The sequence below is a fragment of the Lepeophtheirus salmonis genome, chromosome 13, assembly GCF_016086655.4.
Source record: "Lepeophtheirus salmonis chromosome 13, UVic_Lsal_1.4, whole genome shotgun sequence".
Lineage (NCBI taxonomy): Eukaryota > Metazoa > Arthropoda > Copepoda > Siphonostomatoida > Caligidae > Lepeophtheirus > Lepeophtheirus salmonis.
The window spans coordinates 15,233,830-15,240,799 of NC_052143.2; positions in this window are offsets into that span (position 1 = coordinate 15,233,830).

Here is a 6,970-nt window from a genome sequence, read left to right on the forward strand (position 1 = left end):
ATGAAAGACGGAGAGTAATCCTGAGGATTTGTTACAGAGTTATAATTGTAAGTCATTCTTGCACTTAGAGTGGAATTGAGGATCAACATCCAAGTCATTCTTGCCTATGTCCTTGATCATTCATTCTTCATCTACCTGGTCACAGCTGGTTGAAGTTGATCTAATAAAACGTCATGACAGCTAAACTGCTCTCCCCCAAAAGATTCTTCAAATTGTCAGGGTTACCATGTTGATTTTTGGTTATTCTTTTTTTAACATGTCTAAAATAAATACGATTTGAATCACTACCAAGGATAAGTTAATGAGCTTAGAAAATTTTAGTTCCAATCTATGTTCCATGGTATGTGCAAGGTAGATAAATAATTCTCATAAACAAAAACAAAAAAAAAAAAACAAGACTATTATTTCTACAGTCTTTTTTTTTATCTCGTGTTCGACGTCATTTCTTGAATGAAAAATAATGAGCCGTACTTGATTCCTCAAAAAAGTTGACAAAAAAAGCAGAATTAAGAGGGATTTAAAAGTATCTTCAAAAATTTAAGTATTATCTTGTACGTCTGCAGCGGGTGGACTGGAGGGGTTTGAGTCCTTACATCTCTTTAGGAAACATCTTAATTTGAAAATAGCTATTAAAAAAAAAAATCCCCATCTAAAAAAGGTCACTTACTAAAATTCAAGCTCGACCTTTTTTACTCTATAATGTTTCACGATAGTATTTTGAATTTATTAAAAAATTAAACCCTCCTCAAAATAAAATCCTACAGACACCCCTGAGTACTTACTTATCATTTTAGAATGAGCCTTAGTCAAGGACTAAAATTTAGAGGTAACTTGATAGGGATCCAGTGCCCTCACCGCACTGCATAATTTTATGACAGCTAAAGTTTATTATTCTAAAAAAACAAACAAAAAAAAAAACAACAGAAATAAAAGAAGTTTTATTTATCCACTGTTGCTTACCGGAGCATCATGGAACCCCTATAATTTCTACAAATACACAACGACCGTCAGGTTGTACAGGTAAAGTGCTGGTCTCCAATGTAGTTTAAACTATACCGCCTTGGGGCCCAGCAGTTCACCTACCTAGCCTGTGCGCCAGGGTGTATTATAACATATTAGAAGGGTTCTATCCTGGCATGTTTCTTCATCATTCAATAGTTCTATCGTCTGAATATAATATAAATTTCAAAGAAATTGCATACGATAATATTGTCTTGCAAATGAAATTACTCACAATCATATTGCTTCATGATGACGTTACCCGCAACGTTTTTGTCTCACAATGATAATGTACAGACTGATATTACCACGCAACGTTATTACACCAACGATTTTGTCTACAACCGTTTTACCACAATCATTTTACAGTGAACTGTTTTTTCTTTATGTACGCTAAATAATTTGGACAATTTAATCTTAATGGTGATAATATAAATATTACATCATGTTTAAGCAATCTAACACAACCCTATATTAAAAGCTTTATAGTTAAGCCTCTAAAGATTTAAAAAAACAAAAAAAAATCATCTATATTCATGTACTTGATAATATGATAATAAATTGCTGGGAGGAATTGCGTTGTATTCACATAAATGAGTATTTTAGCTTAAAATTAGACTTCCTAGCCAATAGATTAAAAACAATTTAACATTCCCACGATCAAATAATTACAGAAAACAATCTCGCATAATTTTTTCAAAAAATGTAATCAATCCATTGGTCTCTCTCGATGAAAGCCGGTTCCTCTTACAAAATCTACAAAACATTATTTACATCCACGATCCTGGAATTTAAGGAAGAGGATTTCGCCGTCATGTGTTGATGTATCGAATAAGGTATGTAAAAATTTCGTAAGAACATTGAAACTGCTACCATTTTGGGCTAATACAATAGGGAATTCTATGTGTGGAGTTGTCGAAGCAAAAAAATTGCATTGTTTTCTACGATCCCCGTAAAGATTGTGGAAAGTTTTTTATTAATATTTTGCATGCTTTTGTCGAGTGCCCTTTGGTTTCCTTTTTACTTGAATTTATTTCTCTTAATGTGGCGGGGGAAAATGTTAATACCTTCAAGGAAACAATTTTGTTCGGCTTACCTACAAAGCAAAGATGGAAAAGTGGCTACAAATAGGGAAATGCATTTCACTCTTTTAAGCGCCAAGGCTCTTATTGACTATAAATTGGAATTTGGAGAAACAATTGTTAGAGAAAACTAAAGAAGAAGAATTTTTTCCTCTGCAGCTAGACGTGGCGCTTTTTCTTTGAAAATACGAAGGATGGGTAGTGGTTCCTGGGATCATGCTATTGACATTGTCAAATATAAATTGTGAGATTGAACTAGATATAGGACTATTTTGTAGATTTAATAGTTATATTAATAATGCAAAGTTTATCTGTATTTATGAATGTATGTTTGAACTGAGGCATTTTTGATCTAAGAAAGTATAACGTAGTCATATTAATGAAATCTTGCAGACGTTTTGCATGAAGTATTGAGGGTGTATACAATATACTTTGTATAAGTGCTCCCTGATGTGTAATATATATATATATATACCTTTACAATATGAAAAAGGAAGGGTAATATACAAAGAGCCCTGTATAATATTACTCTCTAATGTATATCATGACTCGTATTCATTTACAGCATATCTTAAAATCTAAAAAACAGCTGTATAAAATATGAAATGCTGGTATGTAAAAATGAATAAAATCTCGGAGGACTTTAGTTCAACTCGCATTAAAAAGGAAAAAAAAGGAAGTACTTTTAATGAAATTGAAAAGAATGAATCTGTTTTTAAATGAGGTTTAGCAACGAGTGAAAGTACTTCCTGGCTCATCAAATCATATTTTTTTTTCCTCAACCTGTTATTAATATTCATTCATGATGAGAGAACGTCTAAGTATTGAGTAACTATGTGTGAGTCTGCCTATGAAAAATGTAGAGAGTAACACAGAGGATTTATTAGGGAGTTGTTTTCTATATTTTAAAGGTAAATTGGTCTTTTCGTCAACAGGTAATGCTCAGATACTACTGCTAGTACTATTATACGTATTCAACCACATTTCCTAATTAATTATTCATTATGCTAGTATTAGTTATGTAATTATCCAAATTTATTCAACCCACCTATAAAAACCTTTTATTTACATTATACTACATACAGATACAAGATTAATAGTTTTTTTAATTTTCAAATTTAATTGGCTATAACATTCAAATCGAAATTAATTTTTCTTTAGTCTATGTAGTTGGTGATTTAAGTTACAACTAGGAACATAATTAGGTCTAATTAAGTTTACACATGACGATCAAGCCCTGTTTTGCTGCATATAAAGAGTACATTTTTAATAAATTAAACATTCAGCCCAAATATACATGTGGGTCCTTACATTTTATTATTTAAAAAAAAAACCTCGATCATTTATTTTTAAAAAAAAGAAGTAAATTTGAAATCAAATTTCAAAAAAGGAAAGAAAAAGGTCCCGTACATTTATCATTTCCCCCTGGCCTCGACCACGATAAAACACGTCCTAGTGATGATGGTAAATATATTGTTAAATGAAAGTAATAGACTAGGGTGGGGTCTAAGGGGTGTATTTCTGCGTTTTGAGGCATGTTCCAAGAAATTGGGTGAACTTTTCAATTTTTTTATGTTTGGATGATAGTACTACAACCTAGCTATCAATTTAATCTAAGACTCATTAATATGTAATTGAAAAATAATTTGGAAAATTACAAAGTAAGAAGAAAGTGAGGTACATTTTTTTGACCTCACATGTCAGGAGCGTCCGCAGGATTATATAAATATATATTTTTTTTTGGGGTGGCTTTGTTTTTGTAATTAAAAAAAGAATAAAATTTAAAGTAAAAATTTAAAAAAATCCACATTTGCTTAAAAAAAATTAAATTTCTTGGATAAACTTAAAAATGAAGGTTCAAATATTAAATTTTCTAATAAAAAACAAAATAAAAATTCTTCTTGGGAGGAGAGGGGATACAGTCCCTTCAGCTCTCTCCCTGCGGATTCCCTTGTGTATAGAGTCAAATGGTTGAAGCAGTCTTTTTCGTGTGCAACTAAAAAAATTGATACCTCTTGAAATTTTTGCTAAAACTTATTTTTATCTAAAGGCTCTTATCTACATTTTGATACTCATGCTAGTTATGTTTAAGCTTACTTTGTAGTGTAGAACTCCATTAAAAAAAAGATAGCATTGTTAATTTTATAATATAAAGAATTTCCCATGAGCTATTCCATATCGTGGAAAAGGCAATATCTTAATCCGAATAAGCATGTAAATCAAGGATGTGTTTTTAGTAAGCAGAGGAAGGAGATTGAAAAGAGTGGAGGAATTGATACAATTTTTGAGGCACATCACATAAATATTTCATAATGATATGATTTTATTTACTTTAAATCCGTTTTTTGAGTTTTTGGACCTTCAATTTGTATGATTTTTTTTGAAGCATATATTAACACCAAAAACATACAATCAATTCGATAAATTTGATCAAACTTATAGCATAAGATAACCCAAAGTTTGGACTACATTTAAGCATTTTTAAGGAAATCTTAGTATTTATCGAAAACTAAAGAGTTATGACCAAAAACTAAAACCCCACGACACCCTACGAAAAATATTTTAGTTGTTTAATCTAGAAACATTCATATTATTTAAAAAAAGCTTATTGAATCATAAATAAGTCATTACAGTCCTTTAATTATATGATAAAGATGGAATATGTTTAACATTTTTTTACAAATATAATTGAATCAAATTACTTTTAAATATGTAATTTTTAACGAATTTTGTATTCATATGAAGCTATGTAAAACTGGAATCACGACAGAAAACTATATAATTTCACAAACATACACTGTTCAATAGAGAAAATGTTCTAATAACAAAATACGCGGAACTGAGTAGAGTTTGATTTCCTAATTCCAAATATTAATTTTCGTTGTCTTTTTTGTAACATAAGTATTATACACACGATTTTTATCACTAATTATATAAAGTGATGAAAATCCGGTGTATTTTTAGCTTGCCTGTTTTTTAACTTATATTCTGAAGAATAAATTTTTCTTATTCTGAGTAATTGTCTAAAATCTTCAAATTGTCAAGGTTACCAGCTTGATTGCCAGTTTTTTTTAACGTGCCCAAAATACACTCGATTTTCATCACTATTTATATAATTTCTTAGTTAGTTTTCCAAGTTCCAACAATTGGGATGTTGAAGCATTCTCAAATATGTGTACGATGAAGCTAAATTTTATTATGCAATAAACGTAATCCTTCGAATATTTTTTTATCAAACTTTATTATCGCTAGTATGTTATGTTTTGAGCCTTTCATGGATATTCTTAGTCATTGTATCGAAGGCGAAGAAGAAGGATTGGAGTCCCATATTTTAGTTATCATCATAAAATAACAGAGGATTTATATACATAGATATATGTATACGTCTATAAGGATATAATTTGAAAACTTTTTATGGAATCATAATCAAATGAAAATAAAAAGAAAAGGGAATTTATCCCTCCAGTACTTGGACTAAACAATCATCACTGATTGTTCCACTGGGAATAAATGAGGAGAGGGTTTTTCTTTTTTTTTCAGTTTTGTTTCATTTTATCAGACGATATCTTATAAAATACATACATATGTTCGTTTGTATATAAAATGTATTATACTGTTGTTGGGCACTTTTCCTTTACAATTGTTAATTTATCAAAAAATACAAAGAAATATTGACCTGACATTAATCATTCATGTTCTAGCATTAAAAGAATATAAGAAATAAACGATGCTTCCATATTTGTGCAAATCTTACGTTTTTACTGCTACATTTGGCTTAATATTTTGCTCTAGCACCTTGGGCTTTTTTATGTAAATTATTGCGCTTTTTAGATTCTAAATTATTTTTTTAGAGTTTTTTTTAAAGCTCACCATTCGAACTGAATACAAGATGGTCATTATATTTTTGTCAGGATAATTAACATATTTATGTATTCTATATACTGTAAGTAACATCATAACATAATAAATATCCATATAAAATAATGATTTTAACATAAAGGTACATTATATAATAAAATAATTAGTACTGAATTGAATATTAGACTCTGGATTGGGGTGCACAATCTTCATGATGATTTGGGACAATTTCTTAATTTGTTTTAACACTTTTCAAAAAAGTTTCGATTTTTTTTTGCTCTTGGATTAATATGTTTTTTTTTTTTCTGATTGCTTTACAGTGAGGAACATAATTTTATTTAACTCAAAACTTCATTGTTTGTGACCTACAGAGTGGTTTTACAGGATTTAGCGTCTTTTTTCTTCAAAAAAATTGTTTAAACAAACAATTTTTCTAAATCCTCATCGATCAAAACTCAAAATATTCGAGCATGAAAAAGAATTAACTATGCTCTTTTCGCTTTTACTATAAGAACATTTATTATTTAGCTATTTCTTGCACTGAATTGACGGAATTTCTTGCGCCTTTTCTAGAAGCACTGCGAATAAGAAGAAAGAGCCACAGCAAAGACCATATTCCATACCATGAAATTCTATAATTTTATGGTATGGAATATGAAATAGGTAACCCCACTGTGCAAGTAGGGCGCAAGAGTCGAAGTCAGAGCTTTTTTTTAAGGCGGATTCGGAGTGAGGAGACGGAAAAATTGTACTGACTTCGGTTACAAAAATTAATATAGTTTATGTAGATAAGACTTATTTATAATGTAATGCTTGTAAAATTTTACATTCTAAATGCTTATAAATTTTAGATATTAAGTACTATTAATTTATGAAAGTTGAAACTGACTTATAAGATTACTTCACAAATTCCAAACGTGTTCTATGTATACATGCTCTTTAGTCTATCCAGTCACAATTAACAAACATCTCTAAATTCGAAGTTATTATGATGTGGAGGGCCTTAACACTAACCATGATAGTTTATTACA